Source organism: Durio zibethinus, chromosome 9, assembly GCF_047325235.1.
Source record: "Durio zibethinus cultivar Kanyao isolate XHJ-2024 chromosome 9, ASM4732523v1, whole genome shotgun sequence".
NCBI classification, from domain to species: domain Eukaryota; kingdom Viridiplantae; phylum Streptophyta; class Magnoliopsida; order Malvales; family Malvaceae; genus Durio; species Durio zibethinus.
In genome coordinates, this window is record NC_143170.1 from 28,351,281 (window position 1) to 28,378,483 (window position 27,203).

The 27,203-nt window shown below is 28.9% G+C and overlaps 3 pseudogenes; all 3 read right to left on the reverse strand.

Moving 5' to 3' along the window:
* LOC111303939 (uncharacterized) overlaps positions 1-27,203 on the reverse strand; it is a 37,135-nt pseudogene that overhangs the window by 2,913 nt on the left and 7,019 nt on the right.
* LOC149516929 (uncharacterized) lies at positions 3,986-4,578 on the reverse strand (annotated as a pseudogene).
* LOC149516930 (uncharacterized) lies at positions 4,717-6,253 on the reverse strand (annotated as a pseudogene).

Here is a 27,203-nt window from a genome sequence, read left to right on the forward strand (position 1 = left end):
TGATAGCATCATAGATTTCTACAAAGAAGCATCTGTGTAGTATAAAAAATCCAATTAGAATTCTTGTAAATTATCTTATATATACAAAAGGTAAGAAAGTAATCATCCATTCATATACCAGTAGAAATAATTTTATAAACATCTTATTCATTCATATATACAGATGGTAATCATCCATTTATATACCAGCAAAAATAATTTTATAAACATTTTATTCATTAGTGTAATGCATGAATGAATAAGAAATAACCTAATTTGCATATGTAATCTCTTTATTCTTTTAGTTTAATTCCGAATAATAACTTAATGAAACCAACATAAGATTATTTTAGTCAACAGAACTATCAATATTAAACAAATATTTTCACTATAATATTCAAGTCTACAATTACAAAGCATGTTTACATCATAAGGAAGCCTTTTCAAAGGAAAAAAAAAGAAGCAAGAAAGCTTTTTCAAGGGAATAAGAGCAGGCTTTAAATCATAGTGTTATTTAATGATTATTGCAAAGATTATGGGTAATGTTTCAAGAACACAATTACATGATTTAAAACCTAGATTCAAAATTGATTTTGGCATTCTATCTAAGAAACAAGTATCAAGCAAAGCATTTCTACATATATATCTTATGATGACGAGTTTACTATTTTCATTTGATTAGGTTGATGACTTGAATTTGAAAAATGATTATTTTCACATGTGATTTCTGGCGCACTATTAGCATCAGAAACCTAAAAATAATTCAAAAGAAATTTCAATAAGGTTTAAGATTCATGAGCAAGATGATAATTTACATATATATAAACTAAAATAGATGTTATATATACGTTTTTATTTACCATGTGTGTAATAGTATTCAAGATATCCATATTCTTATTAGGAAATTATCTTTTAACTACCAATAAGACAATACTTAAAGTTTCTTTCAAGTCTTTAATTTCAGCCTTCAGCTTTTGTACCCCTTCCTTATGCTGAACCAATTCAAAAAATGAAGGACTAGATTATTTAGATGAAGTAGATACTGTACCCATGCAACGAACATGCCCTTTTCTCTTTGATCCTTTAACTTTTGAATGAACATTATCTTTTCATGAACTCCTTTTAGAATTCTAAGTACTAGTTTCACTTAAACCTTATTTCATGAGTTCCTAAAATTGTAAATAAACATTTTAGAATAAAGAAACTAAACATAAGTAAAAGCAAGTAATAACTAAATTAAATACCACAATTTCAGCTACCTTGTCATTCATAACATTTTCATCTTAAAGTGTACAAGAAAGAATATACACTTCAACACATGATGGTGGAATTTCATTAGCTTTTTCTTTCTACAAAGTTACAATATTAATTATTGTAATGATAAAATTGCACATATAAAAAGTAAACTTCATATTTATTTAACTGAGTGCGACAAGAAAAATTGATATATGTACCAAGGTTTGAATGATCCTAGAGAATGATTTTGTTCTTGTGCAATAAGGCTCATCTACTTTTGAGCAGTTTGTTTTGTTTGTCTCACTTTGTTCCTTTAAACAAATAAATAAGAAAAGACATATTATAATAACTTTGTAATTATTATCATAGTGTTAAAATAAAGTAAATAGTATATTTTGTAAATATTTAGCTTCGCTTTATTAGTCAATTAATGTGTAGTAAGAAATAATAATTGACTTTTTCTACTCAAGAATCATCAACCTTTGCAGCCATTTCCTCTAGTGTCTTGTGTTCATCATAAAATTTAGACTTCAATTTGTTCTCCCATTGCCTCTACTTAGCACCCATGTTTCTTAGTGCTAAAGACTTAATTTTTTGAAATATTTCTTCATTAACAAGCTCATCAAAATTAGATTTGTGAAATTCAAACTTTGACTACAATTTGAAAGAGGTAATTGGAAAGAAAATGTTAATATATATTATATGAATTGCTACTATTAACTAGAAAATAAAAGATTATTGTCATGGCATTAGCTAGCAACTAAAACATTATCGTATTGATACCTCTAATGTTTTTCACATTTATTCTTTCTTATCATTTGACATTTCTTGCCAATTTGTATAATTAATTGGTGCAAAGCTAAGCATTCTCACCATGCTACCAATGAATCGAGTTAAAGAGTAAGATTTATCACCGATAGGTATAACATCATCATTGACCTTAACAACAACATGCTCCCTATGTTCCTTTTTTCTTTCAAATCCTAAATATCAACCATACATGTAGGACCTTGAGCTTTTTTATGTTGAACATTTCCTACATAGAAAAATTACATGTAAAGAAAGCAATTAAATTCATTAAAAATTTTAATTGTATAACATTTTAACACATAAAGAATTATACTAATAGATTATAGTGTTTTTATACTTGAATTATGTTCAACTTGTTCATCTTGATCTTCATTATTTATAGATTGAGAAATTGATTCTTGAGATTATTGTAGAGGCTCATGTTGTGAAGCTTATGGATCTACAAGCACATGTTATTCTTGAGATTATATTTGCAGTTGAGAACTAAAAGCATGATTTGCCCTAGTGATATTCAATCATCTACGCTTTGCCACCTCAAGTCTAATAATACACAAAATATACTAAGTACAATAAAACAGAGAACTTGATAGTGGCAAACCATATAAAGCACCAAGTACAATTTAATATATTACATGATCACACAAAATTAAGTAATTCAAGCTAGTAACACAAAACCAAAATATTAGTGAACTATGTCTTACATTGCAAAACCTTAACAATAATTTAAACTATTACATAGAATTAAAAAAATGTCCTCCACATTATGTTCATCTTTGGGATCTTCTTTTACATGCTCATTTTTCATCTCTGGTGTGACCTCTATTCCTTCATCATCAACTTCACTTCTAATCCAATTTGAACTACCATGTGTGTCATCAAATTTAACATGGATTTCTCCATTCTCTTACTCTCTATATAAGGATGATTCATCACCCATATCAAATACATCTCTAAGTTTTGCATGCTTGACAAAAACCCAACGATTATGTCTTTTATCCTTCACAAAAAAAAAAAAACTTTCTTAGCTTGTGATGCCAAAATAAAAGGATTATTAACTAAATTAGTTCCACTATGAGCTAGATGTGAAAACTTCTCAAGAGTGAAATCAAATTTATCGTTCTTGCAACCTCTATTTATATCAATCTAATCATATTTAAATAACACAACTTTCATTCTACTAGTATAATTCAACTGAATGATGTTTTATAAAACCATATAATAGTTAACTTCTCCCTCAATAGGTTGTGCATCTTTTATACTTACATAACTCATCATCTTGGTTATCACAACAACCTCACTGTTTTGAGTTTTAAGTATCTCTCACATGCCTTGATATGAAATCTAAAACCATTAATAATATAACCAATGTATTTTCTAACAATATTAGTTGGACCACGAGCAAGCCATCTAAGTTAATCTATGATGTTTACATCTCCTTGTTCATCCAAATTGGTAACTTATCCAATTTCATATTTGGTTAAAATAATAATCTAACTATAAAAATTTTAATTACATATTCCAAACCATGATGTGCTACTTACATGATCATGAAACCAATCATAAAAAGTTTTACTTTGCAACTTTTGTATATCATATGGCATAAGGCAAAGAGATCAATTACGCCTTTTAATAAATTGCCCATATTTTTTACATGAAAAAAAATTCTTATAAGACTATACAATATACTACAAAAGAAAATTATCAAGTATAGTATGCATGTAGATAAGTGATCTTACTTTATAAAAGGAGCAACTTTAGTAGAATTAAATAGCACATATTGATGTGCTTGAACCAATGTTATAGCATCAAGTACAATTTGTGAGACTTTTTTATGCTTGTTAACATTAATACCTTTACGTTTTAATGTTCCCAATGGTCTTCCTATAGTAGAAAGAATGGATATTTCTTCCTCTACAAAAGGATTCTTGTCTTCATTTCAGATGGGTCGATTAAAAATAGTTTACATTCTATTAAAGTATCTTGAACAAAAAGTTATGCATTCATTTGCTAAGTACCTTTCTTCAATTAAACCTTCAGGACAAGCTTTATTGCGCACATATGATTTAAGAGTATAAAAAAACCTATATAAATGGAAGTTTAATAGAACAGATCATTAGCAAACATTTTAGTTGAAATTTGAGTAAAAAAATCTATAACACTTTAAGATATACCTTTCAATAGGATATATCCATCGATAAATGACTAGATTGGCAATTTTTGCTTAATTTGCCAAATGGATAACTAAATGCACCGTTATTGTAAAAAAAAAGATAGAGAAAAAATCTTCTCCATTTCACATAAAATTGATGCAGCTCGAGACTCAAGTAATTCAAGCTTATGTTTTTAGAGAACTTTAGAACAAAGTTCTTTAAAAAAGGAACATAAATCAATAAGAACCATGCACACCTTATCAGGTAAAGACCATTGTATTGCTATAGGAAGAAACTCTTACATTAAATGATGACAATTATAACTTTTGAGCCTTATTAGCTTCCATTGTTTAAGTTGCACACAACATGAAATATTTGAAGTGTATTCATTTGGAGTTTTCATTTCCTTAAGAATTTTTAAAAAATAATTTTTTTTAATTAAGCTCATATGATATGAAGCTTGAGGCAAGTATTGAGTGTTAGTGCCAGGACGAGTCTTTTGATGAAGAACACTCCTTATACCCATTTCTACAAAGTCAAGTTATGTTTTGTAGTTATCTTTTGACTTTCCATCTTGCCCAATCAATGGACCAAAAATGTTATTACAAACATTCTTTTCTATATGCATCACATCAAGATTGTGACATAATAGAAGATGTTCCCAATAAAGTAATGTGAACAAAATACTTTTCTTCTTCCATGGCCCATCTTTATTACCATTCCATTGTTCTAATTGTCTTAACATTTCACTCCCGGATGGTGGTGTAGGAGCACTTTGAAATTTTCGAGTCTTATCAAATGAGTTTTTATCATTTTGAAACCTATGATTAGGTTGCAACCACCTACGATGGCACATGTAACAATACTTTGTATCATGTTTAACCACTTAGATACAGTATCAAATCCATAGCAAGTACATGCATACTCTCCCTTAGTACTCCACCCAAACAAATTGGCATATGTAAGAAAGTCATTAATGGTCCAAATTAATACTGCATGCAGTTGAAAGTTTCGATTTTTTGAGGCATCTAAAGTCTAAACACCAACTTCTCAAAGTTTTTGCAACTCTTCTACCAAAGGTTGTAGGAATATATCTATATTGTTTCTAGGACTTTTTGACTAGGAATAAGTAGGAAAAGAATAAAGTTTGGTTATTTCATGCACATTTATAGAGGCAAGTTATACGGTGTCAATATAACAGGCCAAGTAATATATGTTACACTCATAGTTTTGAAAAGGTTAAAGCCATCAAAAGCCAATCCCAAGTGAATATTACAAGGTTCAAAATAAAACTCAAGATATCAAGAATCTAATTCTTTTCAAACTAGAGAATCTGCAGGATGCTTTACATGTCCATCTTTAGTATGCTCATATTCATGCCAAATCATCAAAGGATAAGTTTTTGAAGGCATAAATAACCTTTGTAGTTTTGAAATTAAAGGAAACCAACATAAAATCTTAGCAGCTTTTTTTTTTTTTAGACACTATATCTTCAGGATCATTTTTTACATCATTCAAGCTCTCTTTTCACCTAGAAGCGTCACATTTTGAACATATTTCTTCATTTGCCTTATCCTTCCAAAACAACATGTAATCATTGGGACAAGCATGAATTTTTTCATATCCAAAACTTAAGGCAAAAATCATCTTTTTCAATTCTTGATAAGATCTTGACAATGTATTACCCTTTGACAGAGCAAGTTTCAAAACCTCTAACAATGTATTGAAAGATTTATTTGTCCAACCATTAAAACACTTAATGTGGAACAAATAGATTACAAAAGAAAACTTTGTGAAGTTTTTGCAATTTGGATATTGTTTTTTCTTTGCATCTTTAAGTAAACTATAAAACTTGTCACTATTAATTCTATGACCATGGTGTTGTTCTCCATTAGTGTCTTTAGCTTATATGTTACCCACATCAGCATTCATAACTCTTTTAGCCATCATATCATATAATAAATCATGAATGTTAGGACTTAGCCCTCTTTCTTTATCATTAATTGTTCTAGTAGGTAAATATACATCAAACACTTCATCGTGAAATACCTATCGAACATATCCTTTGAGAAAATCATTACGTATTATGTGATCAAATGCATCTCTCCTATAAATTCTAAATGTGTTGACACATTTAAAATAAGGACACCAAATTTTTACATCTTCAGATGATATCGAAAAGGCAAAGTCTAAAAAACTAATGACTTCTTTTATGTATTCTTCACTGGCTTTTGACGTGAGATTTATCGATGCTTTATCCATAGAATGTAAGCTGATTTGCCCTAGTAATAAAATTATATTTAATTTAAAAATTTAAATTAAAATAATAGCATTTAATTTAAGCATAAATATAAATTTGATATTGTAAGCATAATGTCACATTTTCATTAAAAATAATATTTTAGATGTACCTTTATAATTAAACTTATATATTTTCAAGAAAAGCACAACCAAGATCAATTTTGGTTGAATAATCAAGAGAGGGGCAAAGGATAGAAGGAAAGTAACTCAAAACAAAAACAAGAATATTTGAAATAACTCATAATTGCAAAAGGACAAAATCTGGGCAGCTTATAAAAACTATGTAGAAATGAGGGATTTTTTCCAGGAAAACAAAGTTTTAAAGCTTGAAAATTTAAACAAGTATTTTAGCTACAAAGTTAAAAAGATCAAAGGTAAAAGAGAGTGAGACGAGATAAGCTTCAATTGAGGTAAAGATGGAAGGAACAAAATTTTCATTACTTTTGTCTTAATAAGTTTAGATTTTTTTAAAAGATTTTCATTCCCAAAATGTGGGAGCATAAAGACCATGGATTATTGAAGGTGTTTTTTGCCAAAAAGTGCCTTGAATAATCTCTAGAAAATCTTGGCATCTAGTTATTCAAGGCATTTGTGGTAAAAAATACCTTGAATAATCCTCAAAAGTTTTTTATAAGAGATTATTGAAGGCATTTTCTATCAAAAATGCCTTCAATAATCCCTTCCCTTTTTTATGAGGGAATTAATCAAGGCGTTTTAGCTTGAAAAACTCCTTGAATAATCTCTTACAAAAAAAATTGAATAGTGTTATTAAAGGTATTTCTGGCCAGAAACACCTTTTGGTTATTAAAGGCATTTTTGGCTAGAAACACCTTAGTTATTAAAGGTGTTTCTAGCCAGAAACACCTTGAATAATCCTATTATATTTTATATTAATGGATTATTCAAGGTATTCTTGACAAAAAATGTTTTGAATAATCCGCTACAATTTTTTAGAGGGGATTATTTAGGGCATTTTCTATAAAAAAGCATTCAATAATCCCCTCCCATTTTTTTGGAGACATTCAAAGCATTTTTGTGATAAAACGCCTTGAATAATCTCTTTCAAACATTTATGAGGAGATTATTGAAGGTATTTTGAACCTGAAAAAGCTTTGAATAATCCCTAACAAAATATTGAATGTGGTTATTGAAGGCAATTTTGGCAAAAATGCCTTCAATAATTTATGGATTATTGAAGGTATTTTTGGTCGAAAACGCCTTCAATAAATCCCTTCAATTTTTTAAAGAAAATTATTCGAGACGTTTTCTGTAAAAAAACACTTTAAATAATCTCCTCTCATTTTTTTGGGATCATTCAAGGTGTTTTTATAATAAAACGCCTTGAATAATCCCTTTCAGGTGTTTATATGGAGATTATTGAAGGTGTTTTTGCCCAGAAAATGCTTTGACTAATCCTTAACAAAATATTAAGTGGAGTTATTGAAGGCATTTCTAGCAAAAAACACCTTTACTAATCTCCTCAAATTTTTTAGAGAGGATTATTCAAGGTATTTTTTGCCAAAGCACCTTCAATAATCCCCTCCCTTTTTTTGAGATCGTTTAAGGCATTTTTATGATAAAACACATGGAATAATCTCTTGGGGTTAGTCAAGACATTTATGGCCAAAAACACCTTAAATAATCACCTTCAAGAGTTTATGAAGAGATTGTTGATGGTGTTTTTATAAAAAAAAAATGCATTGAATAATCCCTTACAAAATATTGAATGGGATTATTGAAGGTATTTTTGGCCAAAAATACCTTTAATAATCCCTTTCAATTTTTTTGCGGTGATTATTAGTGGTGTTTTCCCAAAAATGCCTTCAATAATCCATAATTTTTTTATTAGGATTATTCAAGGTGTTTTTACCTAGAAAACACTTTAAATATTCCCTTACAAAAAATTGAAGGCATTTTTTTTAGCAAAACACCTTTAATGATCATTTTTAAAATTCATTCCCCTATCTTGAACTTTGAAATCCCAAACTGTTATTATAGAGAATGATTAAAAGTTGTATTATAACCAAACCAAAACTCCTTAACCCATTTAATTTGCCTTTTGGTTTTTTCATCTTTCTTGTTGCCTCGACCTTCAACAACCGAATGTCGTCGTACCTTCTTTTTATCAGTACATTTTAATTTTATTTATTTTTTGTATTATTTATATTATTTAATATAGGTATTTTTTTGTTCCTTACTATATATATTTTTATTTATTCCACCATCACCTTAATCGTTTAATCTCTCTTCATTACATTTATGGTGTTTTTTTTATAGTTTGGTTTAAATATTATGGTTTGCTAAATGGTATTGTGAAAATTGTGTGCATTTTTTTACTCATCATTTCTTTTGCATGAAACTCTTATTTAAGGCGAGAATCACAGTATGGCTTGTACTCATAAAATATTATTGGTTTGAGGATGTTTTACATATATTGGTGTAGTTATTGTAGTATGATTATTACATACTGTGTGAAATTTTGAGAGACAGTTTGGTTTATTTCGTATAATTATGATCAAAATCGTAAGTATTATAGAATCTGAACAACATACTTTTCCTATTATTGAACATGAAGAAGACGCACATGTAGTGAAAAAAAAAAGCAAAGGGACAAAATAAACAAATTCAAGTGATTGACATGTAAATCCATGTCGACTTTAATCAAAGTGGGCAGCCTGTGTCTGATGGATCTACCAAGTTGGCTAGTCATATTAGAGTGGTCGTTTGTAATAGCATTTCTATTACATACCATAATTGGCAAATAATTCCTAATGATTTGAATGATGGTATATAGGAGTTGGCTGTGGTACGTTTATTCAACTATTTCATAAAATTTGTTAAATAATCATTTAGTTGAAATTCAATGTGTTCATACTAATTGTGTTAAATTTATTAGGAATGGTTGATGTCCCAATTGAGTGTAAAAAGCTTATGTTGCAATCGACTGGAAAAGCACTCAGAGACTTTAAAAGTAGATTGACAACCTAATATATTTTATTGTTCACTGGTCATGGTGATATCTTAGCTATTCCACCTTTGTCATATATAGATGTTATAAGTTATCAAGATTGGATAAATTTTGCTTGAGATCGACTATCAGAAGAATTCTCAGTACGCATACCCATTAAAAAATTATTTATAAGATTTTATATAATATATTTGATACCTTAATATGTGATTTACGAAATTTCTTTCTTTTCTAGAAAATCAAAGAACAACAAAAGAACATTTGGGTCAAACGAGTATATCACCATCGGACATCGAGAAAGGGTTATGCAAATGTCAAGTATGAGCTTGCAAGTATTTACACACTTGTTTTATACTCATAAATGAATATTTATGAATATTTATGAACATTTATTTAATAGATTTTGATTCTTATATAACGTTAGTTTATTATTAATCATCTAGCTTTGGCATCGAAGTTTCTAAATGGAATATGTAGAAACAAGGACATATGCGAAATGATGGATCATTTGCAGATGAAGCAACCAAAGAAATGGCTAAAAAGATTGTATGTATAACTACTCATTATATCATGTATGATTGGCTTTGTGCTTATATGCATGACTCTATACTTATATAGATTTGTTGTTACAGTCCACCTTATTATTGTTTTTCATGATGATTTTACTACTAAAATTAAATCCGATGAACTAGCAATCCACTATGATAAAGATCCCTTATCTTTAGCATTAAGAGTGAAAGAAAGACATGGTCGAGTTCATGGGGTTGATAGATTTGTGTTACCATCAAAGTTCTTCACCAAAACCTCTCAAATGATGAATGAACAATATAAAGCAATCATTGAGCAATAACAATAAAGACTTGATGACTAAGAGCAATGCCTGAATGATCAACAGCAACGACTCATAGCTTTAGAGGCGATGTTAGCAGCAATACAGCCTAGCATGCCTGTAGGCCAATCAGATAGTATCATCTAGCTCTGACAAGCTTCTGTTGTAAGTCAGGCAGGAAACCCAACCTTTGGTACTAGCCACAAAGTATAATTTTGTTTATGCACTTAATATTTATTTATTTATTATATTTATTGATTTGGTTTTAATACTTATATTTTATTATATGTTGTAGTAGGATGTTAGGACTCAAAGTATGACCTTTGCTCAAGCTGCCATTGATGTGTTATCAAATTATGTACTTGATCATTTATCTAGAGAAAATTGCATAATTTTGATTTTGAGGATGGGTTATTTGATCATCCATCAGTTTCTTACATTGGGGTATGAGATTAGGGAATTTTATACCCTAGATGAAATATCATCTATTGATATTGTTGCCTATATGAGGTTAGCTTATAAATTTAAATACGCAAAGTCAATATGTATTAATCTATATTACGATGTATTACTAACTAGTATTGTTGATTATTATCACATAGCTTTTTGTATAGAGAGATCAAAGTGAGGCAAATGACCCATTTATTCAAATTTATTGACCCGAATTTCATTAGTGAGCAGAGTGGTATTGTCATTTTTCGTGGTCGTCATGTGAGTCAATATATGAAAAAATGGGTTGATTATTTTTTGGTCTTGTGTAATACTGTGTAAGTTATATTCATATTAATAATTAATTCAACCTTACCCAAATCTAAGATGATGCCTAATCTGAGTATATCATTCTTATTATTTTGCAATCATCATTGGTAGCTTATTGTGATTGATATCAATTTCTTTACATCATATTTATTTAATTATACTTAACCAATGATGAAGCCTAACCCCAATATACAAAATTTTATAAAGAGGTATTACATCTTATTATATTATATTCTGTTTCTTCATAATTACTTTTATTTTTGTATTAAGTACTTTTTCTTTTCAATTTAGGGGGATATCTGTAGTTAAAAAGAAAGTAAAAATAAAATAGATGTCATTACTGACAAATGTGAAATTTATTCTTTTATGCTGAGTTTGTTTAGATAAATGTTTCATAAACCCACTAAATTTATTTTTCAAGTACCTTGTTAACTAAGATATACTGAAGTGGATATTATGTCCTTTGTTTTATGAGGGAGATAGTTTTATATGATTTTATAATCACATCACTCAAGGTTAGTATTAATTTCATACAATTCTAATATCTTCCAAAAAAAGCTAAATTATGTTCTCGTTTATTAACATTTACTTTTGATTTTTTTATAGTGGGAGAGTAAAGGAAGCTTCATGATAGATGAACTTGATGAAGTCCGTAAAGAGTGGTCTAAGTGTGCATTATCGTTCACTACTCCTTGAGGTTGGAGATTGATGGTTAGGTGTAAATATATGCATTTCATTTTTTATAATATTTTTAACATACTATGTTGAATGGATAGTTTAAGTTTCTAGATTGGGGTATTGGTTTAATATTATTGGTATATATTTGTTTTATATCAATTGGTAGCTTATATGAATACACATATATTGAGTACAATTATTTGAAAAATGTATATTTATATGGCAACGTTATCAGTTATAAATTCGAATGTTTGGTAAATTTATTGAAATACTACAATGTTTGTAATGTAAATTTTAAAATGCAATTCGTAGTATCACATATATAAACCAAATTTTTTTTACGTATAAACTTACAACTAACTTGCATTCATTTCTAAACATGCTTTTCAAAATGATTACGGTTATTTTCCTATTTTTTAGTTAGGTCAAATGACTTAAATTGACAAAAATACCTTGAATAATCCTCTTAAATTTTTATGAGTAGATTATTGAAAGTGTTTTTTTTCCAAAAACACCTTGAATAATCCCTTTCAATTTTTATGATGGGATTATTGAAGATATTTTTTAGCTACAAAATGCCTTGAATAATCTATTACAAAATATTGAATGGGTTTATTGTAAGCATTTTTGGCTAAAAAAGTCTTGAATAATTCGTGGATTATTCAAAGCGTTTTTGGCCAAAAATGCTTTCAATAATCCATGAATTTTCATTAAAGGGGATTATTCAAGTCTTTTTCTATAAAAAATGCCTTCAATAATCCAAGTATTTTTTATAGAATATTTAAGGTGTTTTTGCCTAGAAAATGCCTTGAATATTCCTTTACAAAAAATTGAAGGTGGTTTTTTTGGTCAAATGCCTTGTTATTATTTTTAAAATTCATTCTCCTTTCTTAAACTTTAGAATCCCAAATTGCTAATACAGTGAATGATAAATATTATTTTATTAAAAAAAATTTTATAAATAACATAAAAAAATATTTATATGAATATAAATACTATTATATATGTAGATTATTCTTTTTGGCCAAAAATGCCTTCAATAATCCTATCCAAATTTTTTATAAGCCAATAGGTTTTTGGTTTTGAGCCTATAATGACAGTTACATTAATAGCCGTTAGTATATAATATATTTATACTAATAGATAATCATAAAATATCAAAAAAAGTTTATTTATACCTACGGTTAGGTAAAGTCTTGGTATAAGTATGGTATATTTTGACAGTATTAAAAATTTATTAGTAAAAGTCTTTTTTACTGGCAATATTTGACCGTTAGTAAATAATCTATACCAAAAATTTTTTGTATGGATTATTGAAGCCATTTTTGACTGAAAATGCTTTCAATAATCCCTGTCCAAAATTTTTTGAATAGATTATTGAATGCGTTTTTAGCCAAAAACACCTTTAATAATCCTATTCAAATTTTTTGTAAGCCAATAGTTTTTTTTTATTTTAAGCCTATACTGACAATTACACTAATAACTATCAATATATAACATATTTATGCTGATAGATAGTCATATACTGTCAGAAAAAATCTATTTATACTTCTAGTTAACTAAAATGTTAGTATAAGTATGGTATATTCTGACGGTATGAAAAATCCATCAGTAAAAGTCTTTTTTACTAACAACATTTGACCGTTAATATAACCAAGCGTCAATATATGAAAAATTTTTTATAGTGTTAAGTTTTCCATATTTGTAAGCTTCACAAGTTGCCATGGTATCTCTCTAAAAAGTGAATTATAACTCAAATCTAGTAAATCTTGTAAGGTTACAAGATTACCAGTTTGATTAGGAATTGTGCCATTCAAGCAGTTTTCATTCAAACGTAAATTCTACAACTTGGAACAGTCCCTCAAGTGATATGGAATTGGCCCTCTGAGCCTATTTGTCAAGAGGTTTAGACAGGGATTCAAATAACAATGCTATAGCAGAATAGCGATCGTGAAATCATGGTAGCGTTACCACCCACCACTGCTATCATGAAAAAATGGTTGAAAAATTCAATCACACTCAAAATGGTATATAACAGCTGCTAAAAAATGGCGTAACGGGGGATAGCAGCAATAACGATCCGTTATTATCGTTATCCCATTTTTTTCATCAACACTCAGCATAAATTATAATAATAAAAAAAAGGCTTTCAAGTTTCAACAATGAACAACCAAGATTTCCAAAAATCAGAATAAAACAAGACTGCAAAAGCAAGAATAAAAACAAAAGCCAAAAGAAAAGAATCCCTGCTTATAACTCATTCTCATTTTCTCTCTTCTTAGTTTCAAAATTTGTCAAAAAAATCTTAGAAAATAATATCAACTATCAGTCATTCAATCGGTAGCTACTCAAATTCAAATCAGCTTCAAATCTTTAATCAATAATCAAAATAAAAAAAGGTAAGAAAAAATTAAATTACCTATTTTTTTGTAAAATTTTTGTAGAATAGTGTTGATCTTTGTATTTATGATAATCTGAGCGAGAGAGATGATGGTATGAGAGAGAGAGATGTAGAAAAAATAAGGAATTGGTTGAGTTGATTTGGAAGATTGACCATCAATGCCATGAAAAAACTTGAAGAGGAGTAAAGAAAATTTTGGGGGTCGAAAAGAGAATCGGGGAGGGTTTCTCATCTCAGAATGGGGTGGTGGGTTGGGGGTGGGATGGGATATGGGATTGGGTGGGGTGGGGTGCTTAGGGGGTAGGGTGAGGGGGTGGGGTGGGGTGGGAATCAGTGGGGTAGGGTGCTTGTGGGGTAAGGTGTGGTGGGGTGCATTGGGGAGTAGGGTGGAGTGGATGATTTTTATTTAATTTTATAATTAATTTTATTAAAATGTAAATTTAAAATTTCATAATTTTTAAAATTTTTTTAGATAAAATTTAATTATAGGGATTGAGATTTTATAATTGAAAAAATTAAGAGATTAATAATTTATATGAAATATATAGGGATTTTAGATGAAAAATTTTAATAAATTTTTTTATATAAGTTAGATGAAAAATAATTAAAATTAAATATTATATTTTATTTTTTTATTTATTAATTTATAATTTTATATTTGAAATTTAATAATTTTTTTATTGTTTTGGTATTTATATTGTTGTCAATTCTTTTGCTATTAAATTAATTCATATTAATTATTTTTAATTTTGTGTAATTATTGAATATTCTATTTATTATATAATATAATGAAAGTAATTTGTGATAAATTTTTTTTTGCATCAACTAGTATATAAAAAAGATTAAGTTACTCAATAAATTTAGCATTTTACGATCTATTACTTTTAAGATTAAAAACTAAAAATTAAAAAATTTAATGTAGATTCAATTTTTAATGATGAAATAAGTAACATTAATATTTTTAAATATAAGTTTATTTTATTTTTATACAAAATAGCAAGCATGCCACCACGTGAAGAGTTTCCAAGCAAAGGAGTAGAGGGCGCACCAAGTAATGATATAGGTTGGCATTTTGGAACACTTATGCCAAATATAAAAGGAAATGTTTTATGCAAACTTTGTGGTAAAGTTGTAAAAGGGGAAATAACACGTTTCAAGTAACATATTGCTCATAAAACACCCAATGTTGCACCATGCCCCAATGTTATTGGTATGTTATGTTTTTATAATTCCTTTGAAAATATTATTGTTAATTTCTCAATAAAAATTACAAAATTATATAAACATGTACAACTAATTTTTCCTTTTTTCTTAACTATATTGTTAATAGGTTTAGTAAAGAAAGTATAATGAAGCTTCTTCAAGAAAGCAAATAAAAAAAAGTTGAGAACAAAAAGAGAAAGGATGAATTCTTATCATAATTAAGAAGGGAATTGATGAAGACAAGAAAGCAAACTATGAAGGTTTTATTGATGAAAACATTATTACTAGACAAGCTATGCAAGACAGTATCCAATCATAATATGAGTGGCATAGAAGACAAGATTCAGAGAAAGAACTGGTGGTTGGAGTAATATACATGAAGAGGGACAAAGCTTTCATGGCTTAGTTGCTGAATATTTTGAGAAAAAAACAAGGAAATCAACTACAAGTGAGTTTGAATTTTCATTAAGAGGGGCTATACCTGAATTAGTTAGAAGTAAGAGTTCAAAGCAACTAAAAATAAGTGATTCATTTTTAAAGACATTAAAAAAGAAGATGGGTGAATTAGTATCAAAATTTTTGATATATAATCGACTTCTTTTTCAAATAACAAACTCTCTATGGTTGCATAATTTGATTTATGTGGCAGCAAAAATTGACCAACATGTGAAACTTTCAACACCTTATGAGGTCTCAGATGTGTATTTAGAGTTTGAGTATCAACAAATTCATGAATGGGTTAATGGATTAAAAGCTTATTGGAATGAATTGGGTGCCACTTTGATGTGTGATGGTTGGACCAACCGTTTGAATCAAATGCATATCATTAATTTTCTTGTTTATTGTAGTAAAGGGACCATTTTTTGAAAATCTATAGATGTCTTAAATGTTCGTAGTAAAGATGCAAACTTCTACTACATATTATTGGATGAAGCTGTGGAAGAAATTAGGAAAAAATACATTGTTCAAATAGTCACTGATAATGAGGCAACACTTAAGGCTGTAAGAAAAAGACTAATGGAGAAGAGACAATATTTGTATTGGATAGCATGTTCAACTCATTGTTTGGACTTGTGCCTTAAGGATATTGGCAAGAAAAAAAAATATGGCAAAGGTTTTGGATGATGCAAAAAAAGTGACTTGTTTTATATACAATCACATTTCGACTGTTAATTTGATGAAGAAATATACACAAGGGAAGCAAATACTTCATCCTGCTCTTACCTGATTTGCCACTCATTTTATACAGTTAGAAGAAATAACAAAGCAAAAGAAAAGTTTGAAAGAGATGTTCAATTTAAAAGTTAGTACTTAGTAATTAGTATAGTTATTTAATCTAGCATCTTTGTATGATATCATTGTTTAAAATATTAATTTAAAATATATTACTCTAAAAATTTATTATTGAATATATAGGAATTTAGAGAATCAAAATGAGGCAACAAAAATCAAGACCTGTTTATGAAGCCAAAGAAATCATTTTGGGAAAAGATTTTTGGAAAAAAGCAAGTGATATAATAAAAGTTTATGAGCCTTTGGTAAAAGTGTTGTGCCTTGTTGATGGTGATGAAAATCCAACAATGGGATTTATTTACAAGGCGATGGATAGAGCTAAATAAGCAATCCAGCAAAATTATCATTATTCTACTAAATATGAAAAGATTATTGATAATAGATGGAATTTCATACATTTTGACTTACATTTAGCTGGTAAGTAAATCAAGAATATAGATTGTATTTAAAAAATATGTTTATTTTTTATGCTTAAATTGCTTATATATTTATTTTTTATTACTTTAATATTATATTATTATGAATTATTGGTAGGTTACTGTCTAAATCCACAATTTCAATTTGGAGTGGAGCATTATGAAAATGTACTTAAAGAAATATTAGACGGTACAAGAGCAGTTATTGAAAGATTAGAACCTTATATAGATACTTAAATCAAAATGATTAATTAGGTTAGTATTTAATACTATTTTATAACTTTGACATTTATTTTATGCATTAAAAATAGAATTATTTTTTATTTATTCATTTATTATTGTATTTTTAATTGATGTAGTTGCTATTATTTCAAGACAAGTATGAAACATTTGGTACTACACAGGCACATAGAACTTGGAAGCAAATGAATCCAGGTAATTAGAAAATTAAATAATTATAATTTATTTATATTATTTAATTGAATAGCACATTCAAATTTAATTTAAATAATTTTATATAGCTAAGTGGGGGGGGGACAATATATGGCACTTATGTTCCTGAATTACAAAAACTAGCAATAAAAGTGCTTAGTCAAATGATATTTGCTAGAAATTGTAAATATAACTGGAGCACATTTAGCTATATTCACACCAAAGCAAGAAACAGATTGAAGTTTGAAAAACTTTAGAAACTTGTATATACCCATTATAACATGAGGCTGATGATGAGACATCAAAAAAGAATAAGCATTAAAAAAGAATGAGCATTGACAAGATAAATAATAGTTTTAATCTTATTAGCCTTGACCATATTTTTGAAGATGATGATCTACTAATAGAATGGTTGCAAGAGAAAGAAAATCCTTTGTTAAATGGTCAAAACTCTAATTGGTTACCTACAAATAATTATGATAATGAAATGAATTTTGAACAATCATGCCAATCTCAAGAAAGGAATGTGTCTCATTCAAGTTCAAGTCCAACACTAAGTCAGATTGATGATGGTTGGGGTTTAAGTCCAAATGATGGTGATGGTGATGGTGCAAATTTTGGTGGTAATATGGATGCAAATCAACCATATAGCCCACTTAGAGGAGAATTTGGCTTTGTTGCTACTAGTGGACTTTTTATTAACATGGTAGAATATGGAGTAAATCCATTTGCTAAATCTAGTGGGGGTCAAAGTTCACATACAGCTTGATCAAAGAGAAAAGCCAAGAAACACCATTATGATATTTCTAGAGGTTCTTCATCTTTAGGTAGGAGACTAAATTCTAGTAACTTTGAGTATAGTGAATCATCTGCTAGTACTCAAGGATGTTACTATCCATCGGAACAACCTAATTTTCAACCTCCTCATGGTTATTCACCTTTATATAGTTATTATCCACCACATATGTATCATTCACCTTAAATATCCACCACAGATGTATCATCTACCTCAAATGTATGCTCCATTTTAAATGTATCATTTACCACAAATGTATCCCCCACCATAAATGTATCATCCTCAAATATATCCTTCACCTCAAATGCATCAAAAACAAAGGCCACAAGGATGGGGATGGAGTCAACTTGACTCTCAAAATGAAAATAGAGAATTTGATCCTCCTCGTCATTCTACCATGTGGTAAAATTTGAAATATATATCAATAGTTATAGTTGATAGAATTTGAAATTATTATATTTTTAAGTTTGTAATTTTATTAAATATAGATGCTTGGTATTTAATATATTATGTTTTGTTAATATCTTGATTTGTCTAGAATTAACATTGAATATGAACTTGGCTTAAGCAAAAATTTTGTTGCTAAACCAAATATGAATGTTTTATTATAATCTAACTTAAATTGTGAATAATTGTTTTTAGAAAATAAAAAATATAGTATGATAAACTATTTTTAAAATCATTAAATAAGAGGTTTTATGATTATAATTATAATTATTATATTTTATAACAAATTGTGCAAAGTTAAAAAAATTCACGATCGTGATGACCTTGATGACTGCAATGATCTTCGTTATATCTGAAAAAGCGATAAATGCGATGCGACCGAAAATGTCATTGCGATAGCTATTTAAATACCTAGGTTTCACTATAGGGGTTTTGGTTTTTAGAGACATTTTTTTATCGTTTAGCGGCGTTTATTAATGCCACTATAAGGTTTGTGATGTTTGCAAAAAATGCTACACAGAGTGTCGCCTATACATGTGTCGTGGTAAATAGCGACGTTTTCAAAAAAATGCCTCAATATTGTGGCATTTATATCTAAAATGTCACATTTTTAGAAGCATTTATATCTTTAAGACGTCACTACTTTAAAGGTGTTTGAATCTGAAAATGGCTCAATATTAGCGGCGTTTGTATCTTTTACTCGCCACTAATTTTGTGGCATTTTTATGAGAAAAACACCGTTGCATTGACGGCATTTGTATCAGAAAACATCACTACTTTAGAGGCATTTGAATCTTAAAATGCCTTAATATTAGTGGCATTTGTATATTGTAGGCGCCACTAATTCAGTGGCATTGTTATGAGAAAAACGCCGTTCTTTAGTGGGGTTTCTATAAAAAATACCACCTAACTAGCGGCGTTTGCTGGAAAGAGCACAACTACTTATAGTAGTGTTTTATGCTACAAATGCCACTAAATTATTCATTTCGTAGCATTACCCAACGCAAACGCCGCCATTATGTAAAAATGTATTTTTTTTAATTTGTTATTCAGAAACTAAAATTAATATTAACTTCATTCACGTTTAAATATACATTCAATTAATACAAAGTTTAATAATTAGTATAATAACATTCAAATATTTTTAATACATTAACAAAATAAAAAATTAAAATGTATAAATGGATGACTGCATACATTTTACTGGCTACCAATTGATGAAGAAAATTTTTCACCTTGATCACTAACGTGCTCAAGAACCTGCTAAATAATACCATACAATTTTAACACTTCATTGTATGCTTTTTTTTTATTTAAAAATTTTAATATTTACTAAATATAATACCTGAGTTGGTGGAGCACCAAGATCATTTCCTGGAAATTATTGTTACACAAAATTCATAAAATGATTGAATCGATCATGCAATTGCTGAAATTTTGCACGCTTTAGCTTTATTCTAGCACGTTATTCTTTAATTTTGGTACGCTCCTGTTCTCTTTTTGCTTTCATTTGCTGAAAACGTTGTTGCTAGTTTGCAACTTCCCTCTCAATATTGAAATGTCTCGTGAAGACTGACTTGCAAATAGTATAAATTACGGAGAGTTATATCTATAGTAGGCAGATGGTGTTGGATCCAATCCAAGGCTTCAGACCCGTCCATGCCTTTCTTTTCTAGCAACTTCTATGAATATTCGATTTTTCATTTCTTGTATGTTGAGAGAACCTTTAATTTCAGCAGCCATTTTCTCTTTCACTTTCTTCTATGAATTTGTCATATACAACTATCAAGTTTAACGATTAATTGATTATATGTTAAAAAGAGTAAATATTTACTTTATGTTAAAATAGATGATACAAATTACTACAATTTCTTATGTTTTGACATTCATGTAAGATCCATCTTTTTTTGTGTGTGTTATGCGAAAAAGTTTCACACGTCCAATTGTACCACCCATCTCATTCTCCTATACAAAAACATATGTTATTTGATAAGATACATATCAACTGCAACTTATTTATGCATATCAATCATAGCAATCAAGTATTAAAATTTTGAATAATTTTAATCTCATTTATTTATATTTTGGCCTTGTAATAACATAATAGTATTAAACATACGCAAAGAATAAAAGTATTTTAGACTTTCACACATATCGATCATGGAAACCAAATTCAATTATTTTCTCCCAGTTCAATATGAAGGATTGAAGCCATTTAATATGTTGAATGGCATCCAAAATTTATTTGTATATTTGCCTTTTATATGCAAAAATATTCCCAAACAGACATAACTGATAACTTTTTCTCCCATATCAACCATAGAAACTAAGTTCAATCAACCAAAAAAGCTTAATATCAAGTACTGAAGTTATCGAAATTGTTAAAATACAACAATAACAACAACCAGATATTAAAGGCCTAAATATACATAAACAGTAACTTTTCATACATATCATCTGTGTAACTAAGTTCAAAACTTTCGATAAGTTTAATATCATGTATTGAAACAATCAAATCTATTAAAATAGAACAATAAATGTTAATTAGCATATTTACCTTTTAATGGCAGAAAAAACTCATTTATTGGAATAAGTTAATTATCATAAACTTATGATTTCTTTTTGCTTTCTTGCAAAACTTTTTGATCCACTTGTGTGGTTATATTTCTGTTGCTTTTTGCTACCAATCCCAATCTGTTCTCTTTCTTATCATAAAAAATAATTGCATATATGATAGTAATACAAATATTACCAACTGAACTATCAAACACTTTCGTCATTTCATTCTATTATACAAAGTTATAAACTAGTACCTCTCATTTTCTTGAGAATCAAAATTTAACCAGTTGTTCATATTGCAACCTAATCACATTACGGGGTAGATTTTGCATCATCGCCTCTGCAGTAGTATTTCGATCGAAATACTTATTTTTTAAACTATGCTTATAATCTTTCCATTTCTTTCTTAATGACTTAAGCACAAATGAAGTTGGTATTTCAAGTACAAATCTTAACTATAATAATACAATAAGAAAAGTTTGAATAAGTAAACAAAATGTAAAATAAAAAATTTGAATTATCTAATTAATCATACTAATACTTCAATAAAGTTTAACGCATCGACCTTAACTTTTTATGGAACATTATGCCATGTTTCATAATGAATAGGCAATTTCATTCGATTACGGGCTAGCATGCCTAGAAATCCAGCTAATAGTTGATCCTCTTCACTAATTGGTTGCCATCAAAGTTTGCAGACACTACAATATGCTCGTTAAGAGGCGGTGCAAACAATTCCTTTAAAGTTGTCCGGCCTCTAGTCCTTCGTTGACCATTGTTATCAACTGCAACAAATATAAAATATATTTGTAAAATCGTAATACTTTTATCATTATACTTGAATTCTAAAATTAGAGTATATCATACCCGCATTCAAATTTAAAGCATAATTAATTGATGGGGTACTATCTAAACCTGACCTCTTATATTGCCAGATCCAATATCAGTTAAAAGGTTAGAAGTACAGAGTTAGATCCGACAGTACGTTCATTTAGCTCTAAAAGATTCAGTCCATAGCCAATATCTATAGGTGCCACAGACGATTTTAAACTAATATCTCTGATATGTTTTCCTTTCAACCTACTTCTCCGCGTTGTAGCTTACCTACATCATAAAAGTGAATATAGAAAAAATGTTAGTTCAAAAGGTATATAAAGACATTGACAACTTAAGAAATCAAAACCTATGATATATAAAGAACATATCGATTTAATTAAATCAAAATATAATGTATGATTTAGAAGATAATAATTATACAATAGTGAATGCGATATTATTTACATACTATTATTTACTACATTATGTCTTAAACACTCGAATTACAAATTATAGATGCATGGAATCATGGTTCGTAAATATCTTCAGTAACATCTTCGTGGACGAACTGAGCATAGGTATTGGAGATATTCTCATCCAAGTTTTGTTAAGCAAAAGAATAACATTCAGTTCCATGTTCAATATCATCTTTGGTATCTAACCCCATATCAAATAAGTCTCTAGGTGTGTTTCGAAGAACAACAAACTAACCCAATTCTTTTGGATCTTCAGAGTAAAATACTTGTTTGACTTGAGGTGAAAATACATAAGGTTCATCGATGAGTTGTTGTCCAGTGTGAATTAATCGAGAAAAATTCACAAGTATAAATTCATACTGATATTTCTTAAGATCCCTCGCACTATTCACATCAGCCCAATCATACCGAAATAAGATAACTTTTCACTTGCCATAATAATCCAACTCAATGATGTCATTAATCATGCCATAATAGTCAACATTTTCCTCTAAAGGGTTTGTGTCCCTAGCACTAGCATAGCTAGTAGTTGATGAAATCACAATAACTCCTAAATTTTGTGTACTTTTAAATCTCTTACGAGATTTTGTGTGAAATCTAAATCCATTGATGATGAAACCTTTGTATCATTTCACAATCCAGTTCGAACCGTGTAAAAGACATGTCACGTCTTCACTAACAAGCCTTCCACTCCAAACCTGTAAAAGTGGAATAAATATATATATATATGTTATTAATGTTATTTTTACCGTTAGCATTCTATGTAGATAAAAAATAATGGGAAGTATGGCATTACTTACAGTTGCTCCTAACCATTCATGAAAATTTTCAATGAACAACTTATCAAGCACTTGAGGGTTTGATCGTCGATAATGTGCATGATCTCTCAAATTATTTCTATACTCACTATAAAGCATCATGATAAAGTATTAGCAATAAAAAAGACACAATAAATTATGCCTAATGTAATGAATAATTTCCTTGCTAAACAACTTATGTGCAAAATGATTCAATTAAGTCATGATGAAAAAGAACATATCGATGTACTTGTGCCCAAGATTTATCATCTAACTCCACCAATGCAGCTTTGCTTATGGGTTGTCCAAAACTTTGAAAAAGATAATTGTAGGCTGAGTCTGTATGCTGTATACTAACATTTCTCGAAGGTCTATTAAATCTCATTTCAACATCTTCCAAATAATGAGAACAAAATGTCATAAACTCTTCTGCTAAATATCCTTTAGCAATAAAACCTTACGGATAGCGTTTGTTATGAGAATAAGACTTTAACCTCCCCAAAAACCTATAGCATAAAATATTAGTCATATGTTATTTTAAGTAGATTGGCTTGATAATGAATAAAAAGGTAATCAATCTATTAACTAATAATACCTTTCAATAAGATACATCAATCGATAATAAACCAGCCCACCGACTTTTGCTTCATATGAAAGGTGGATAACCAAATGCATCATAATAGTAAAGAAGTTTGAAGGAAAGATCTTTTCTAAATGGCATAAAGTAATCACAGCTCGATCTTGAACTTTATCAAGCTTTTCTATATTTATACATTTCTGACATAGAAATTTAAATTTGTTACTCAATTCAATTACCACAGAAGTCACTTGCTTTGACATTGATGAACATAAAGCAATTAGAAGTAAGTTTTGCATCAAAATGTGATAATCATGTGACTTCAATGAAGAAAGTTTTTGCTCTTTCATATTCATACATCTTGATATATTTGACGTATAGCCATCAGAAACTTTGACATTTTCAAAACCTTGCAAAACACATCTTTTTTAGCTTTAGAAATCTGAAAACAAGTAGCAGCCAATGATATTTTCCATTAGAAAGCAACATTGGATTAAGGTCTGGGTGAATTCCCATATCAACTAGGTCAAGCTGACTTTTTCAGTCATCTTTGGATCTTCTATTCATATTGAGATTTGTCTTGATAAAATTTTTATAAACATTTTTCTCTATGTGCATCAAATCAAGGTTATGGCATAATAAATTATATTCTCAATAAGGCAACTCAACAAAATATACTTCTTTTTTCCCCAACTCATACTTATTGGGGTCATTTACTTCATCATCCTCTTTATCACTTTGAACATCAAGATTACCAACTTCTGTATGACTATCACCAACTTTCGTAATATGAGGCCAGACACCTTCAAAGATGTCCCTCACTCTTTTCCTTGATGGAGTCATTTTTTCATATGTGAAATTGATATCTTTTAACTTTGACAAGATATTAGACCCACTAATGGGTAAAAACGATCTCATCAACTCTTCAGTTTCATCAAAGAGATGTTTTTTGAATCTAAATCAATGATTATCATCTAACCATTGATGATGTCCCATATAACAGAACTTCCTACCATTACATAACCACGTCGAACATGTCTGTGCAGCATAACATGGATAAGCATAATGACCTTTTGTATTCCAACCAAATAAATTCGCATAAGCATGAAAATCATTGATAGTCTATAATAAAGTAGCACATATATTGAAGTTTTTTGCTTTTGATGCATCATAGGTCTTAACTCCTTCCCATAATTGCTTTAACTCTTTAATAAGAGGTTGTAAGTAGATGTCTATATCATTACCCGGATCTTTTTCTCTAAAAATTATCATAGACAATATAAATGATTGTTGTTTTATAGCAATCCATGGTGGCAAATTGTAAAGAATCAATATAATTGACCAAGTACTATAAGAAGTACTCATCATTTTGAATAGGTTGAATCCATCAGATACCAGTCCAAGCATAACATTTCAAAGATCAAATGCAAAGTCTGAAAACCTAGAATGAAATGACTTTCATGCCAAAAAATTTTTAGGATGCCTCAATGATCCATCATCTGTTCACTTCTTATGATGCCACCTCATTGAATTTGTAGTTTTGAAAGACATGTAGAATCGTTAAAGTCTTGGTATTAATGAAAAATAGCGTAAAACCTTAACAGGTTTTTTTTTTATATATACCTCATCACCATCATCATTCAACTTTTCATCGAGGTTTATGTCGACCCAACGAGAGATACCACACAAATGACAAGATTCTTGATTTTTCCTATTCTTTCATTACAACATGTAATCATTAGGACAACTATGAATTTTCTCATATCTGAGACCTAAATCCTTAATCATTTTCTTTGATTCCCTACAAGATTTAAGGATTTTTGTATAAGGAAACATTTCTTTCATAAATTGTAATAATAAAGTCAAAGAGTTTTTTATCCATCCACATGAGCATTTTAAGTGAAAAAGACGAACATAGAAAGATAACCTTGAATGCTTCGATCCCTCAAAAAGTTTTTCATTCATCTTCTCAAGTAACTTATAAAACTTTGATGTTTCTTCTCTAGGTTGTTGGTCATGTACACCTATTCCAGGTTTACCAAATTCATGCATTTCAACATTAGACTGATTAAATCCTTCATTTTGGGGAGAAAGATTACGAAAATTTTGGTTATGAATGTTAAAAGCATCTCGCAACATGCCCTCGATGTCATCTGCTGTAAAAGGATCATGTTAGTGATGGAGAGCCTTTGATGTTGAAAGAACTATAGTAAAAGACTTGATAGTACAGACTCTCCATGACAATACCAATTACCATATCTCGATGAAATCCAATACAAATTAAATGCTCATAAACAACTTGATGCATTTGCCACTTGATATTAGCACATTTCATACATGGGCATAATATCATATTATCTTCACTTGTATTCTCAAATGTAAAATCAAGAAAATTTTTCACTCTATCTCCGTACTCTTGACTTAATCTTGACTTTTGCATTCAACTCTTATTCATTTATTAGTTGCTACATTATTAGACCAAATGTATATAAATAATTAATATGAAAATGAACATGAACAATACTTAAGTTTACTATGTTTTAAACAAAAGATAATAACAAGACTAGTACTTACGTAAAACAAGAACTCCTTGTTGTGAAGTAATTTATTAGCTACCAGATATTATGATTGTTAAAACTCTGCTACTAATGTAGATAGTACCCAAGAGTATTTGTAGTTGGGGTTAACATAAGGTGAAATAAGGTGGGTTTTGGAGAAAAATTCTTTCACCAAAAAGAAAATCTTGAATTGCAAAAGTTGAAGAATCAGTCGAATGAAGTAAAAGCTAAAGTCAACAAGTAATGAATAGTCAAAATAGGGTTCTAAAAGACAATGCTCGAATTCTAAAAGTGGAAGGAAAGGGAAAGTAAATTGTACATGGTTTAGAAAGAGAAATATTATAATAATAAAGATCCAGCTTGAAGTTAGTGATTGGATGCGCTAAGTTTGGAAAGATTTTTATTGGACAGGATTATAAAAGGCGTTTACTAACAAAAAACACCAGCAATAATTCCCTCATAAATATTTTTTGAATATATTATAGGCACCTTGAACATATCACCACATAAATTTTAACAGGTTATTGAAGGCATATATCCTTTAATAATTCCTATCACAGTTTATAGATAATTAGTGAAGGTGGTTTCAGATAATAATGCCTTTAATAATTTCCTTAAAAAAAGTTTTTTGGATTATTAAAGGTGTCTTTTATTATGAAAAGCCTTTAATATATCACGATGGTTATGAAAGGCATTTATTCAAAAAGTCACCTTCAATATAC